At 38.8% G+C, this 16,837-nt stretch overlaps 1 protein-coding gene across 1 annotated transcript in view; it reads left to right on the forward strand.

Annotated features, from left to right (window-relative positions):
* Positions 1–16,837, forward strand: part of EYS (eyes shut homolog) — a 1,685,250-nt gene that overhangs the window by 1,603,421 nt on the left and 64,992 nt on the right. The gene's annotated exons all lie outside the window — the stretch shown is intronic.

Consider the following 16,837-nt stretch of genomic DNA (forward strand, 5'->3'; position numbering starts at 1 on the left):
TGTCAAAAGCCTTTTCTGCATCAATCAAGAAAATCATATACTCTTTGTTTTTTATTTTATTTCTGTGGTGAATCACATTGCTGGATTGATGTATGTTGAACCAACCTTGAATGCCTGGGATAAAACCAACTTGATCATGCTTCTATCATTTCTGTTGGCAAATTTACTCAACAAAGTATAGGTATTATGCTATTCCATACAACATTGTTTTTAACAATAGACTTACTTTATAGTGGAAAAAAAATAAGGCAAGGACAGATAATGTCTTATCCAGAAACCCATCATCCTAAAGTTAGCCTTACAAAATGGCAAAATAGTCTATTAAAGAATTTGTAACAGCACCTTTTAGAGAATCAGTTAGCCACATGTGGAAGACTGAAACTACACCTCTCACCATTGACAAAAATTGATTTTTGCTGGATAAAATATTTAAAGTATGAAACAATAAAAAGGGGGTACAGAGCAAACCCCGAAGGTGGGAGAATTAGCCAGCAGGTGGAACTTTTAGGGTCATGGTGCTATCCTGCAAGATGCCACAGGTGCTTTGAAGTACAACTGATTCATGATACTATAGCTGCCATAACCATATTACGCAGATGCAGAAACCAATGGGTGGCAAAGGGACAGCCTCTCTCATGATAAAGACCCACTCACAACTTTCCCTGATCCATGACTCTGAATTCTATAATTTTAGAGGCTTTTTGCACCCAAAAGAGAAAACTAACCATTGTCCCATTGAATTGGACATCAGTCAATGTCCAATTGGCTGGCTACAACAGCCATCTCCCATTTCAAGCTTCTCTTGTAGTCACACAAACAGATACAAAGGAGGTTGAAGATGTTGCCCAGAGTGACTGATCATAGTAGGTACAGAAAGGAAAGCCATGTATTCATTCAATAAATAGAGAGAGAGCCTGCTATGTGTCAGGCACTGTTCCAAGTGCTTGAGACACAGCAGAAAACAAAAATGACCGAATCCTGTCTCATAGACCTTACACTTTAGTGTAGGGAGAAATAATCTAGTGAATTGTTAAAAGATAATAACTTCTATGGGAAAAGAAATATAAACAAAAACGTTAAAAGGAAAGAGAAGAAATAATCAGAATGTCTTGTAAGATCTAATGATATTTTTGAATGGAAAGACATAACTCACTTGAACAAATGAAAAGCAGAACTTTTTGCTACTTACAGCTTCAAATAAGAGAAAACTGCCATGCAGAACTACACGGGTTTTTCCCAGGGACAGGATAAGAGCAAGACAGAGGTGAAAAGGGATTACATACGGCAAGTGGGGTGAAATGAGAGAGATTTTGAGGGTTCTCTGTAGATTGGATCACTCGAATAATTTCGAGGGATTCGTGGCGTAGGATCTGTCCCTATTTGTCTGCTACCTAGCCCAAATAATTGGAGCAGGTGTGTAGTGACCTGGAGAGCCCAGGGAACTCGCTGGCCTCTAACCAGAGCCTCTAAACTGGCTCAAAACAGCATAAGGGAAGGATGCAAATAAATAGGATGTCCAAGGCAAGACAAGACAGGCTCCATGAGAGGGGGAGGTAGAGCAAACCCTGAAGGTGGGAGAATTAGCCAGCAGGTGGAACCCAGGTAGCCCTCTAGGTCAAAGAAGCTGTGAATGTGGAAAAGAATAAAGAAAATTACCTCTTTCGTGAACCCCAACAGAAACTTAACTTATTCTTGATCATGAATGTCAGGAAAAATTCACAGTTGTACTATCAGTACCCGAGACTTTGTTACTTAGAGAAAACAGGTCCCTTTCTATCACATTACAATAGTCGTATATCGCATTACAATGAATGCTTTTGTGCTTCGGACAATTTGAAACTGCTGTAGTCATTATACCTGCTGCTAGATCTTGTTATTTAAACACACGATGACAGAATCAAACATTTTACTTTATGACAAAATTTTTATTATATTAATTATATTTAAAAAAAGTAGGCTTGTTTTACAATCTTATGTATTTTACTTCATGAATTTAGAAACATCATTCTGAAGAGAGTTCCCACTGGCTTTACTAGAGTGCTGAAAAGGCCCAGGATGCAGACACAAGTGCACACACATGTCCACACACACACACACACACACACACACACACACACGATGAGAAGCCTGCCTGGGATACTGCCTCACACACCCAATGGTAAGAGTTAATGGAGGCCTCATGGAGCCCCAGACAGCAGGTGCACCATGGCCAAGTCCCTCAGGAATGAGGAATCCACAGCAGGTCCAGAATCTAACCAACTGCAGGACTAGCAGAAAGCGAAGAGAACATAGAAGAAGAAATTTAAATTTGCTTTCCCTCCATGAAAAGGGAGAGCATTAGAGGAAGAAATTCATAATATCAGAAGTGGCCAGTTCAGGAAATAAGGATTGTAGCCCCAGGGTTGCCTACAGTGTAGCATCTGCCAGTCATGTGCCCGTTTGCTGTGAGAACCATTTCTCACCTCTCCACCTTCCCCTACACCGACCTGGAGCGGTGAGTACCATAGGGTGTCTCAAAGATCCCCCATAAAGTCACTATACATAGGGAAAATGGGAGTTTTAGCTAACTGTGTCTTTATTTACAAAATACTCAGTACAAAATATTTATAATATATTCTCTACGTATATCGGAACAGGATCACAACAGGATAAATGGCTATTATGCAGAGACCCATCTTGTACTTAGAACAAAGTACCATAAAGGACTTTAAGAAAGCTCAATTTTGTGCAGGAAGGTGACACAAATAATCCCTTTTATATGTGGGATTATGGCCTTATGTTAGAAGGAAGTTTTGACTTGGAAATCCAAGTATAAGAAGGGTTTTTGTTCCTCCAAGTTGGTAGATCAGACTTTCTAAGCATGAGTTGCCTGAGGACACTTCTGTTGGGTTTTATGGTTTGTTTTGGGTTTGATTTCTTACTACAGAACCCCTGAATTTCCTTCCTATTTGTGTGCATACATGTGACCTAGAATGGTGTAACATTCTCCCCAGAATCTGTACCCTAAGGATGTGATTCAGAGATAGAGTGATATTTAGAAAGTATTTGTTGATAATGTGTCACACCATGGTCCCCAGTCACCAGTAGCTGCATTCTGACATAGTTGTTCATCAGTATGAACTTGGCTGGTGAACTTGGCTATATTTTTTTTTTTGTAGAGACAGAGACTCACGTTGTCACCCTCAGTAGAGTGCTGTGGCATCACACAGCTCACAGAAACCTCCAACTCCTGGGCTTAGGCGATTCTTTTGCCTCCGCCTCCTAAGTAGCTGGGACTACAGGCGCCCGCCACAACACCCGGCTATTTTTTTGTTATTGTTGCAATTTGGCCAGAGCTGGGTTTGAACACGCCACCCTTGGTATATGGGGCCGGTGCTCTACCCACTGGCCACAGGTGCCACCCAAACTTGGCTATGTTTGAGTTGCCTGTGTTTCTTTTGTTTTTTGCCTATTTCCCCTGCTGGTTCTCCAGCCTTTCCTACTGATTCTATGAGTTAGTCTATCTTCTGCCCATAAATTACTCTCCTGCTTAATACAGGTAGGGTTGGGCCAGGCACGGTGGTTCAGCCTTAATACAGGTAAGACTGGACTGGGTGCTGTGGCTGACACCTGGGAGTCTGGGAGGCTGAGGCTTGAGGTCAGGAATTCAAGACCAGCCTGAACAAAAGCAAAACTCCATCTCTGTTTCTACTAAAAAATAGGAAATCTTAGCTGGGTACGGTGGCACCTGCCTGTGGCTGTGGCAGGAGGATTGCTTGAGCCCAGAAGTTTGAGGTTGCTGTGAGCTCTGATGATGACACTGCACTTTAACTGGGACGACAGAGCAGAGACTCTGTCTTAAAAAAAAGAAAGAAAGAAAAAAGCTACAGTTGCTTTCTATTGCCTCTAACCAAGAAACCTAATTGATTCAGTCTCATTCTAGGTATTTCATACTACAGCAAATGAAACATTTTATTTCATCATGTTTTCTGGTTGTTTTTTGTATACTGTAACTCTACTCATAAGCATCCTGGTTTCCTTTCTTGATCGTTTTATCACATAGTTTGAGACAGGCACCTGCCCACTATTAGTCCACAGAGTCTTGGGGCTACTCGGTAAACGATCTTTTCCAATTAAAGTAATACTCCAATATGAATTTTAGATCTCAAAAATCATGGCTGATGATTTATTTGTTATATTAGTAATAATATTTAGAATAATCTCTAGTGCTATATTTATTAATATAAAATATTTCTTTATTATATGCTTTTGAAATTGCATGTGGTGTTATTCCCAGATATGATTTGTGTTTGGCAGTTTGCTGCTTTTATTTCCAGTACTTCAGCATCCACGCTATAAATATCTTAAAATTGTTATTTTCCCTGTAGTAGCTCTGGTTAAGATTTTCTTCTTTTCTCTCTATCTCAGCTAAGAATACGTTTTGTTCTTCAATAAATCATCCTTATTACTTTGAGTCCTTCTTAGATTTTTGCTTTTCTTAAACTCTTTTTATCCAATGCCCAAACTAGAAATGAAAATTATAGTCAACTGTCTATAATATGTATCTGTATACATGTATGTGTGTGCATCTTTCTACCAAATTTAAGTACTTACAAACCTTTAAAGACATGGATCCTTTTAACCACTATCTTTCATTCATATTCTCTTAATCTTGGGGGATAGTTAAGCTTCTATTAAAACTTATCTGTTAATAAAATCACTGGTATATACTGAATACCAATTAAGTGCCTCTCAATGCAAGGTAATTAGTGTATATTTACATTTCTATTAAATATAGATGAAGAAAGGGAAGAGTCCTACAAATTTTGATGAGTCCAAGTTGTAAGACATCAGTTTGTGAGAAATGCAAACTTTTATACTATAAAACACCTACCAATAGCTTTTAGTCAGATAATGTCATGACTATCCCAGGCATCATAGCAAGGTACACAGCAGAACATGTTAGAAAGACTACAGGCTTTGGAGTCCAGTGTTCCTGGGTTCAAATCCTAACTCTTCTATTTCTTAGCTCTGTGACTTAACCTCTCTGAACCTTGACTTCTTAATCTAAAAGAGAGGAATATAGATATAAAAACATCTCACTGGTATTTTATGAGATATAAAATAAAGCTGGAGCATAGTAGGTACTACAATTACAGTTTGCATTAATTTTAAGTACATAAAAGCACATCTATACATTCATTTCTTTAAAAGGAGAAGTTCATGAATTAGAAATGAGAAAATTACTCAAAATACATCAGCTCCAGTACACTCTATGAGTGTAATATCTATGACTTTTATTTCATCACAATAAACTGCAAACCAAAAGAATTTAATCCACTAAACATGGACAGCAATTGAAGTATGTGAAAATATTACCATTCTCATGGTTTATGCCATAAAACATAATCCAATGTAGATACTGCAATGCAAACCTGCACGTTTTAAGGATTTCTTTTCTTTGTTGTTTTGTTTGTTTGTTTGCTGGGTTGGTTGGTTGGTTGGTTGGTTGGTTTTTTATTGAGACAGAGTCTCAAGCTGTGCCATGGTGTCACAGCTCACAGCAACCTCAAACTCTTGGGCTTAAGCAATTCTCTTACCTCAGCCTCCCAAGTGGTTGTGACTATAGGCGTCTGCCACAATGCCTGGCTATTTTTTGGTTGCAGTTGTCATCATTGTTTAGCTGGCCCTGGCCAGGTTTGAACCCGCCAGGCTTAGTGTATCTGGCCGAGGCCGTAACCACTGTTCTACAGGTTCCGCCCAAGGATTTGTTTTTCTGACGGTTGATGGTACTATAAAGCGTCCTACCACTATCTGATTTAGAGTTAGAGCAGTTACTTTGAAAATCCAGAAGATGGCACTAATTTCTAAGAATTGGGCACTGAAAAAGCTGTGTTGCTTCAAATGCTGGTCATTTATCATTTCTTTTGCTAGTGGGAATGATGATTCCCTATATTTTCATCAGCTTTTCTATCTTAATATAAAATTCTGTTTGTTCTTAGCTTTTCCTTGACAATTAGATAGAGAAGTGAAAATGGTAAATTAAATATCTATATGGAATGCTTGAATAATTCAGTATGAGCAGGAATTAACAATGCACCAATATATTTATGTTTTTATACCTGTGGGTTAATTAAAGATCATGTATCTATTTGAATAAAGAGCTTCATTTTATAAATTTGTTGAATATCTTCGTTCAGAACGAAAAGTAAGTGTATGTTTTCTATACAAGCTGCCATCACCTATAATGCATCAATGTGGCAAGAAATGCTTATTTCTATTCCCTTTCAATGAAAATCACATTTATAAGTCATCACTTTTTTATTTCTAAATGGTTATGCTGAGTAGTGTGAGAGCATTCTTCACAAGAAGCTTGTTCAATGGCAGAAACAGAAACCACATTGACAATGATCATGTGCATTGTTTTATAACCTAATTGCACTTCAGCAGGATACTGAGCTAAATTTATTGCTATATTCCTAAGAAGAATTTAACAAAAAGAGAGGAAAGATGTTTATACTCAAAGCTACAAACGAAAGCTGGAGAGGTGACTAGGGGTCTTATATTTTTACAAACATGTCCATCTGCCTACAAGTAGATTAATTTTCCTGACAAAATTAAATGTATATTTCGGGATACAATATGCTGCTGGACACCATGTTTTGGAAAACTGGCATTCTGGAGTCTTTGAAAATCAGCAGTTTTCAGGGGAAAATCTATCTACCATCTGCTTGCTTCATTAAAATACATAATAGAGGAGGAGAAACTGAATTGGATTTTTGCTAGCTCAGCGCTCCCTGGTGTCCACTCTGCTGAGGTTATATACAGCAGCCTATATAGAAAACAGAATCCGAGTAAAAACCAACCACAGTTCTTTTGTCTTTGGTATCTGTGCAAAAATGGAGCAGTGAACTTTACTTCAAAACATATATTTAGACAAGACAATCTATCTTGAAAACACTTAATATTGTCAAGTATTCTTTACGAGCTTAAGGTAAGTCCATATTGTAAAATTTTAAACAAAATCATAAGAATATCACACAGATACACAGTCATGTCACAATTAAAAATTTCTGTCAGAAATTATCAATTGCCCCAAGAAGCCTACTTAGTATTTTTAGCTTACAAGTTAAACAAGAAATTATTGTCAACTATTAAATAGAACCTAATGTTTATAAGAAAAATCTTGTGAAATTATAGTTTCTCACTTCTCAGGTTTGGAGCCCCTGTGCCTTAATTTTCAATATCAGCGTGTAAGATATTATTTTAATTTTTTCCCACACGAGAAGAATAAAGACTCCATTATTAATGCAAAAATCCAGTAACATTATTATCATTGGAAACAAAAGACTAGGAAAAAAGAAAAAAGCAAATTTAAACAAGTAACGATTAGCATGGGTGATGGTGTAGAAATCTTATTTCTCGACTTTATCCAATAGCTCCAATTAGTCACATAAGAGCAGATTAGTCATAGAAGTACAAAATAGTTCTCTTAGTCACTTAAGAACAAAATAGTTAAGACACTAGATAAACAATAACAGCAGAGATACAGCCTATGTGTGTGCATGCACATGTCACTATGTTCTAAATACTATGTAAACCTTTTTCCATGTTATGCATTCAACCGTTAAATAAATATGTATCTCATATCCAATTGAACCAGGCACTATTGTGCATCCTGGCTTTGTGAAGGACAGGCAAACTCTACTGGGATTTGCAATCTTTCGGAGGAGTAAGAGAATACACAATAAACAAATGCTATATAATGGAATTAGGTCATCATAAGCTGAGCAAGTTGACCGAGGTGAGAGGAGAAAGGAATAGTTTAACAGGGTCGTCAGGGAAGACCCCTCTGAAGAGAGAATAGGAGAGCAGAGTCTGAAAGGAAGTGAGGGAGCAGACCACACCTACTGGAAAGTGTATGTTTCAGGCACTGGAAACCACAGGAGCAGAAGCCCTGAACCCAGAGCATGTCAGGTTTGTTTGAGAAACACAAAGAAGTTCTCATAGTTGGAGCAGATTGAGCAAGAAGAAATGAATATAAAATAAATTTGAAGATCAGGGGCTTTAGGCTATGGTAAGGAGTTTTTATTATATTTCGATCTTAAAGGGAAAACAGTGGAGGCCTTTTAATTTGAAATTTATCTTTAAAAGACCTCTCCAGCTGCAACATGGAAAAGAGACTGTGCAGAGCTAAAGGTGGCAGCCGGGAGACTAGTTAAGAAGTAAACACAGTAGTCCCAGCTGTGTACCTGACTCTGGTGGCATTAACAGAGGAAGCGAAACGTAACAGGACTTGCAGTATATTTTGAAGATGAAGTTATCAGGATTTGTAAGTCAACTAATTGAGGTAGCAGGAAAAGACACAATTTAAGAATGATGTCTAGTTTTTGTTCTGAACATCACAGATGGAAGACTGGGGACGAGATTTGATTGGGAGGGACAGGAAGGGATTGGGTTGGGAGAGAAGATTATAGATAAGGGAATATGGAGCTGTTTCGTGTATGCTCAGCTTAAGATTCTTAGCAGATGTGCAAAAGTATGTCCAATATCTAGTATGTAGCTGAGTATATGAATCTGGAGCTCTGGAGCTCCAGAAAGAAGTCAAAGATAAAGACTATTACTCAGAAGTCATCCACCTGTAAATGTAAGTCATCCACCAGTCTGTATGATCAAATACAGAGTGAGGCTTGATGGAGATAACTGGAAGACAAGAAGATTGAGGAGGAACACCTACTAACATGGGAAGTGTACCAGGAGAGTGCAGTGTCAGGGAGACCAAGGGAATGCAACACTTTTCTTTCAAGAGAAAAGAAGAAATCAACCATGTCGGTGCTTCTGAGACATGGAATAACATGAAAACAGAGGACTGACATTAGATTTAGAAAGACGGTGGTCACTGGTGAAGTTTCAAACAAAAGAAAGAGATGATAATGGGGTGGTGCCTGTGGCTCAAGAGTAGGGCGCCGACCCCATATGCTGAAGGTGACAGGTTCAAACCCAACCCCAGCCAGAAATGGCAAAAAAAAAAAGAGAGAGAGATGGTAATATGATTGGAATAAAATCCAGAGTACATAGGTGATGAAATTTTGAAAATGTCAATATAGGCAAACAGCGACACAAGCTGTAGCTAGAGGGTATTGTGGAGTAGAGAGATTTTTGTTTAAGACAGAAATATTCTGGGTGGCGCCTGTGGCTCAAAGTGGTAGGGCGCCGGTCCCATATGCCGAAGGTGGCAGGTTCAAACCCAGCCCTGGCTAAAACCCACAAAAAAAAAAAAAAGACAGAAATATTCTAGCATATTTGAAGTAAAGGGGAATACTTCCACAGAGAAGAATTTGGTGTGTCCTGGGAGGTGGGACAAAATTTCAGAAGTGACGCCCTTGAACAAATAAGAAAGAATGGGTCCAATATCCAGGCAGAATCAGTCTTGGGACCAGAAGGAAGGATATGAATCAAAATGAAAGATTCAAAGGTGGAAGGATAGGATGGTGAAAGGATAGGGTAGTTCTCTGTTGAGAAGGTTTATTTTTCTCAGTAAAAGCAAAAGCAAGCCCATTCATTGAGACAATGAACATATTTATGGAGAAAAGGGGAAGTATTAAATTGTCAGCTTAGAGACTGGGAAAGTGACTTGACTGGGAAAACATCATAGGACTGCAGGGTTGTTGCAAACGGTGGAGATGCATGGTTAGCTCAGGGGTGTGTTTCCTTCGACCATGGACTTTTCTCATTCTTCACAAAATGCTGAGTACTCTGACTCACTCATTTTACAGATGAAGAAACTAAAACAGAGAAGTTAAATAACTTACATAAGTTTACGCAGGAAGTGAGGAAATTCAAGAATCAAGCCTGAGCTGGCTGGTTGCAGCTGCCTCCCCTCCATCACTGTGACATGTGGTAAGTCAGGTCTTGCGGGTTTTAGAAGGCGTCGCTGATGGCAGGGTTAAAGAGATGTTCTGAAATCTAAGCCATTTGTACAAATCCCAATAGCTCGTTTAGTCACTTCTGCATGTAAAATTCAGTAACTTAGACTAAGAGAAAGACTACAGCACTTTTCTAATTTTTGTTTGTTTGGTTTTGTTGTTGTTTACTTTTTGCTGTGTCTTTTTTGGTTTGGATATCACGGTGATACTGGCTTCATAGAATGCTTAGGAAGGATTCTCTCCTCATGTTATGGAATAGTTTCCATGGGATAGGTTCAGTTCTTTGTAGGTCTGATAGAATTCAGCAATGAATCCATCTGGTCTAGGGCTTTTATTTGTTGGGAAATTTTTCTATTACTGCTCCAACCTCACAGATCATTATTGGCCTGTTCAGCGTCTCTATTTATTCCTGATTCAGGCTTAGATGGTTGTGTGTTTCTGAGAATTTATACATTTCCACTAGGTTTTCTAGTTTTTTGTGTAGAGGTTTTTAGATTATTCACAGAGGATATTTTGCATTCTGCAGTAGAGGTTGTAACGTCTCCTTTTTCAGTTCTGATTGTGGTTACATCAGCACTTCCTCTTCAATTTCTGCCTAATTCTAGCTAGTGATCTACAGATTTTGTTTATCTTTTCAAAGAAACAACTTACTGTTTAGTTAATTCTTTGTATTGTTTTTGTTTCCATTCAGTTTACTTCTGCTCTAACTTTTGTAATTTCTTTTCTTCTGCTGGCTTTGTGTTTGGTTTGTTTTTCCTTTTTCTAGTTCCTTAAGATGTGACATTAGGATGCTAATTTGTGGTCTTTCTGATGGAGGCATTTAAGAATACAAACTTTCCATTTAGGGCTGCTTTCTCTGTATCTCTTAGATTGTGATAGCTTATGTCCCCTTTGTCGTTCTGTTCAAGGAGTCTCTTTCCTTCCATCCTCATTTCATTAGTGACCTAAGGATAATTCAACAGCAGATTGTGTAATTTCTATGACTTTGTTTAGGTTTGAATGCTTTCCTTGGATTTCATTTCTAGTTTTATTCTCCTGTGATCTGAGAATATACATGGTATTATTTGGGGTTTTTTAAATTTGCTGAGATAACTTTTGTGACCTAAGATATGACCAGTCTTGAACAATGTCCCATGTACTGATGAGAAAAATATATATTCAGCAATTTTCAGGTAGAATAATCTATAAAGATCTGTTAGGTCCATTTGTTCTGGAATCATGTTTAATTCAAGTGTTTATTCATTTTCTGCCTCAGTGATCTGCCCAGTAGTGTCAGTAGAGTGTTGAAATCCCTGACTGTTAAGATACTCCTGTACGTTACTTTGTTTAGATGTATGATCATTTGCTTTATATAAGTGGGAGCTCCCATGTTCCATGTATATATATTTAGGATTGTTATATATTCTTGTTGAATTGTTTCTTTGCCATTATATAATGATTATCTTTGTTTTTTATTTTTACTATTATTGATTTGAAGTCTATTTTATCTGGTATGAGAATGGCTATATGGACCTGCTCACTTTTGATTTCCATTTGTGTGTAATATTTTTTTCCATCCTTTCACCTTGAGTATGTGTGAGTCCTTGTGTTAGATGTATTTCCTAGAAACACCATATACTTGGGTTGTTTTTTCATCCCATTTAGCCAATCTAATCTTTTAAGTGGGGCATTTAGACCAATCACATTGAGTGTTATTTTAATATGTAGGATGCTCTTCTTTTCATTGTTTTGTTTGTTTATTTTCCCTTTTGTGCTGTTGTTTTATAGGAGCTGTGAGCTATACCTTTTGGGTATTTTTACACTGGTGGTGTCAATTGTGCTGTTGCATGTATAATGCACTTTTGAGCATTTTCTATAGGGCAGGTCTAGTAGTGACAAATTCTCTTAGTATTTGTTTGTCTGGGAAAGACTTTATTTCTCCTTCATTTATGACACTTGGTTTAGCAGGATAGAAAATTCTTGGATGGCAGTTATTTTGTTGTGTAAAGAGACTAAAGATGGGACCCTATTTCTTTCTGCTTGTAAGGTTTTTCTTTAGAAGTCTGCCGTTACTTCATGATCAAGTCCAAGTTACTTCATGGTTTCACCTCATGGCAGTCCCTCTAAGGTGTTGTCTTTGCCCAGGTTGTTGACTATGTACATTAGTGCTTCCCTTTTTGCACTGAATCTCTCAAGTGTTCATTCAGCTTCTTCTGTCAAATATCTAAATCTTTCACAAGACCAGGAATGTTTTCCTTAAACAAGTTTGTGGATTTTTTTTTCTTCTTCCTCGGAGATGTCTGTGATTCTTATATCTGGCCATTTTACATAATCTCACATTTCTCCTAGAGTTTGTTCCTTCCTCTAAATTCTTTGTTCATTATCTTTGACTGATTAGTTAATTTTAAAGAGTTGCCTTGGAGCTCTAAAATTCTCTCTTTGGCATAGTCTAGTCTTTTCACAAAACTTTCCATCATGTTCTATATTTTCCTATCTGAATCTTTTATTTCCAGAAGTTCTATTTATTTATTTTTAAATATATCTATTTCTTTAGTAAATTTTTCATTTATTTCCTGAATTGTTTTTCTGATTTCTTTGAGTTAGTTTTCCATTTTCTCTTGAATCTCATTGGCCTTCTTTATCCATATTTTTAATTCTTTATCTGTCATTTTCATTTTGATTGGGATCCACTGATAGAAAGCTGGTGTGCTCCTCTGAGCGATCTCCTTTCATTCTGATTTTTTATACTTTTGGATTCTTGCACTAACTCCTTCTCATCTGGAGCAGCTGTCACTTTTTTTGTTTTTTTTTTTTCCAACCAGGGCTAGGTTTGAACCCACCACCTCCGGTATATGGAGCCAGTGCCCTACTCCTTTGAGCCACAGGTGCCGCCCAAGCTGCCACTTCTTGATTTTGGATTTTCTTTCATGTATATGGAACATTTTTCCCCTCTCTCATTCTTTAGGATGTGTCTGTAGCATATGTTGGGTAAGAACCTTTGGCTTTGACTGTGGACCTTTGGTTTTGCTTATAGGTACTTTGATGGGGGTCTAGGTTCTGGAGGGGTACTTTGGTTATAGATACCTTTAGTATGTTGATTTTCTCAATTGTTAGTTTTTTATAGGCTATATGTATATATGTATATGTATAGGCATGTGTACTATATGCATGGGAAGATTCCTATCTCTTGCTGACAAGGAAAGATGGAGATCTTTGAAATCCTTTTCTTTCTCCAGCCCTGGATCTTCTTTACAGTGTTAATTATATTAGGATGCCCAGTGATCTCTTAGACAGTAGGCGATGCTTATGGTTAGAGCCAGCCACACATACGTAAACTTAATCAGTAAATGCTATCAAGGGTTGTGCAAGCTGCCTTCCCTACCAGTAGGTGGTGCTGTGGGAAGAGCCAGCTGCAATGATTTTTTTGGTCTAGTTGATCAGGAGAAGCAGTCAGATGCCCCAGGTGGTGGGAGGGGTGCTGGAGCTTCCAGGGAGCTTCTAATTCTTTACCACAGCATATATGAGTGAATGAGCAAGGCTGGGCAGGGATGGGTCAGACAAGCTTGGCTTAGGCTCCACAAAGGTGGCCATAAAGCCTGCTTTGGTAGACGTCTGGGGGAAGCTCACAGGGTGCTGGGGAAATCCACCAGGAGGGAGCTGCAGCAGCCCCACCAAGCCAGAATGTCTGCTTGTTGGGAGGGGCCAATTGGGATTCACAAGCTGGCTGTTAAGAGTGGGTTTCACTCTTCTCCGTCCTTTCCTATAAAGAGGTCTCCTTCTGGCAGCTGAGCTTAAGCAGCAGCTCACACTAGCTGAACTCAACAGCAAAGCGCTGCAGACTGAGAGCCTCCCTGCCCAGGATCCCACCCAGGCCTGAAGGCGTGGCCTCCCTTTGGTGGAAGGAGTGCTCCACAAGTTTGCTGCAGCCGGACCTCACACTGTCCTCCTTCGCAGTTCTGCCTGTGTGAACTCCATCACCTCTAAAGATTAGTGCACATGTGTCCCCTCAGGGCTCCCAGGTGACATGCTCAAGTCCTGGGGGAATGGGATCCAGATGTGGTCCTGTCTCCTGATCCCCCAAGTTGAATTCCTAACCATGGCAGGGAGAAGTGTGCCAGTACTGAGTTGCTTGTGGAATGCTCAAAAACATTTGCTGTCCCTCTGCTTCAGGGTATACCCTGCTCTACTGAAGGAGCCAGGAGAACAGCACCAGGGAGGCCTGGCAAGAAGGGAGCTCACAGTCTGAGCACCCTGTGGTCTGGTGCAGGTCTTTAAGAGGAAACACGTCAGCCCCACTCTCTATGGAAGCTTCTGGGTGCAGGGTGCACCAACAGAGGGGAAAAAGCCACTCCTGAGAGTCCCGTTCACTCCTACCACTCAGCAAGAGAGGAAAGGGAAAGGAAGGAGAGAAAAAGAGTCTGAAGAGGATAAGAGAGGATATCTGGCACTGTGGTCCCCTTCGTCCCTCTTTTAGAAGACAGCCCACCCAGAAGGCCCAAGCTCTGAAATCAGACAATTTCCCCAGGACCCACCATCCCCCTGTGGCCACCACAATCTGGGCAGGAGGTAGGAAATGCCTGTGTGGGAACAATTGACACAAAAACTGCAGAGCTGAAGCTTCCTGGGGAGGACTAAGGCACAAAATGGGTGAGAAGCAGCATAGCACCTGTCATCTTGGCGTGGATCTGTAGTGACAGGAAGCAACCCGGAGGGGTTGGCAGCCTGGTCGTTTGTTTTCAAGAAGCTCCCAGTTCACTGGTGGCAGCAGCTTTGGGCTTGTGAGGGCAAAGAAACTTCTCAGGAGCCTGCTGACTTCCACAGGTGTGAGGGAAGGAGAAACAAAACTCCCTCCTCTCCTTTCCACAGAGCTCCGAGTTTCTCGGGGGTTGATCTCTGCCAAAATATTGGTCCTTCTTGTTCTGCTCCACAACTTCTTCCCATGAATTTCCTGTAGTTTCTTGCACATTTCCCCCAGAATTACACCAGAGCTATGCTTGGGGTTTTTTTAATCTAAAAGTTTTTCTTCTTTCTGAGATGATCTAGTGACCAAGGTCTCTCGTCCACCATCTTCAGATTTCTTGATATCATCAAAGTTCCCCATTTTTGTCCTCGCTCAGTCAATGCTCCTCCAACTTTCTCCTATTAGTCTGTGGTTCACACTTCTACAGATATTTCCTAAAAGCAACTTTGATCATTTCTCAACTACCTTAGGATTATGGAGAAAATATTAAGTCCTGCATGATTTGATCCTTGTCTGATTATATCTAGTTTTATTTCTCACTTTCATACTTCATTCTAAAATTTGGCAAAGTTCCCAATTCTCTGAGTACAACATTCTGTTTCAGCCTTTACACCTCAGGACATGTTATTTTTTTCTACCTGGAAGCTCTTCTACGGGGCCTCAGCTTTCAGGTTAGTTCAGCTGAATAAATTTATAGTTCACACTGGGTCCTTGAAGATAAGGGTCATCCTTTCTTTCCTTCGCCAGCTTCTAGTCCAGGGTTGGACAGTAAAATATGGCATATATGAGATATGTATTTGTCAATATAACTTAAACAGAATAAAACTTTTAAATGGACTCAGTTGTAAATTTTAACATAAAGTTATTTTAAAAAGTCATTCCCCTTCTATTTTAGTATTATATGTAACCGAATTCTATTTTCCTTGAAAGAAAGTATTTTTATTCTGTTTCAATTTTAGTACTTTTTATTTTCTTCAATCACCCTGCTTCAATCACCTTCCACAATACCTAGAGTAGTATTAAAAGTAAAATACCTGATGGGAAGAATTTTATTACCTCTGGAACACAAACCATAAATTCTTTAATTAGACTGAAAAATAAACATGAGACAACATGTCTCAAAATCCCTACTTCACATTCTGGTAAATTTTGAGAAAATTATACTGCCTATGCCACACATCCCAGGAAATAAAGTTATAAGATTTTAATAAAATATCAAAATAAAATATTCAGCTTATTTCACCAAAAAAGTGTGGTTTAAAGCCATATTTAAAAAATTAAGAATAAAAGCCTCTGACAACATTTTTTCCCCCAAGATAGCACAACTGTTTTCTGTATAAATAATTATAACAAGACATAACAAGCTCCTTTGTTTTAAGCATTGGGTATCAGAGTGAGGATATTTCTTACAGCTTGTAAAAATTCTTGTTTTACAACTTCCCAGGAGATCCAATGTCTCTTGAGAAGAATGAAACAAACACAAGGCCATCAAGGCAAGCTCTTTTTCCCTCTAGCAAGCCAGCCCCCACTAATAAAAGCAGATTTTAGGAACATCCTTTAATCTGGGGACATCCCATAAGACACAGGAATGGGTTTCAAAATTCCCTTTTCTGTTTCCTTTTGGGGTAGGAAAATAAAAACCAGTTCAAACCACTTATGAAGAAAATAAAACAATGAAAGAAAATAATTAGAAACAAGGTTAGAGACAGGATGAGAGAATAGATCGCTAACAGCACTCCTTATTTAAACTCTATCTTGTTTACACTCACCCTTCAACTCTGTTTCACCACTGTCTGTTTTTTTCTAAGTCTCACCCTGCCTTCAAACCTATGCTTTTGTTATCTAACGAACATCTTCCACCAAATTAAGGATGAGCGGTTCTTTGAGACAATTATTTTTACTTAAAGAAAAATATGATGGAAACTGACCAATTTCCTTCCCTTTTCTTGATTTTCCTAACCCTGACCTGTGGCTTTGGCTCATATAAAGGTACAGGATTTGAAAAGCACAGTTTGTTCCAATCTGTGAGTTCCTCTCTAAGCTCTGTTCAGTGTTTGCAGGCCAAATCATGTTTATAAGGCACCTGAGCAAATACTTTGACTGCCAGTGATCTTTTCTATATCTAAAATTAAACTTAAAAATATAGGGCTTTGCTTTTAAAGTGAATCCTTCATTATGTAGAAAGGAAATGTGAGCAAAAGGGTTATAAATA

Source organism: Nycticebus coucang, chromosome 9 (assembly GCF_027406575.1).
Source record: "Nycticebus coucang isolate mNycCou1 chromosome 9, mNycCou1.pri, whole genome shotgun sequence".
NCBI classification, from domain to species: Eukaryota; Metazoa; Chordata; class Mammalia; order Primates; family Lorisidae; genus Nycticebus; species Nycticebus coucang.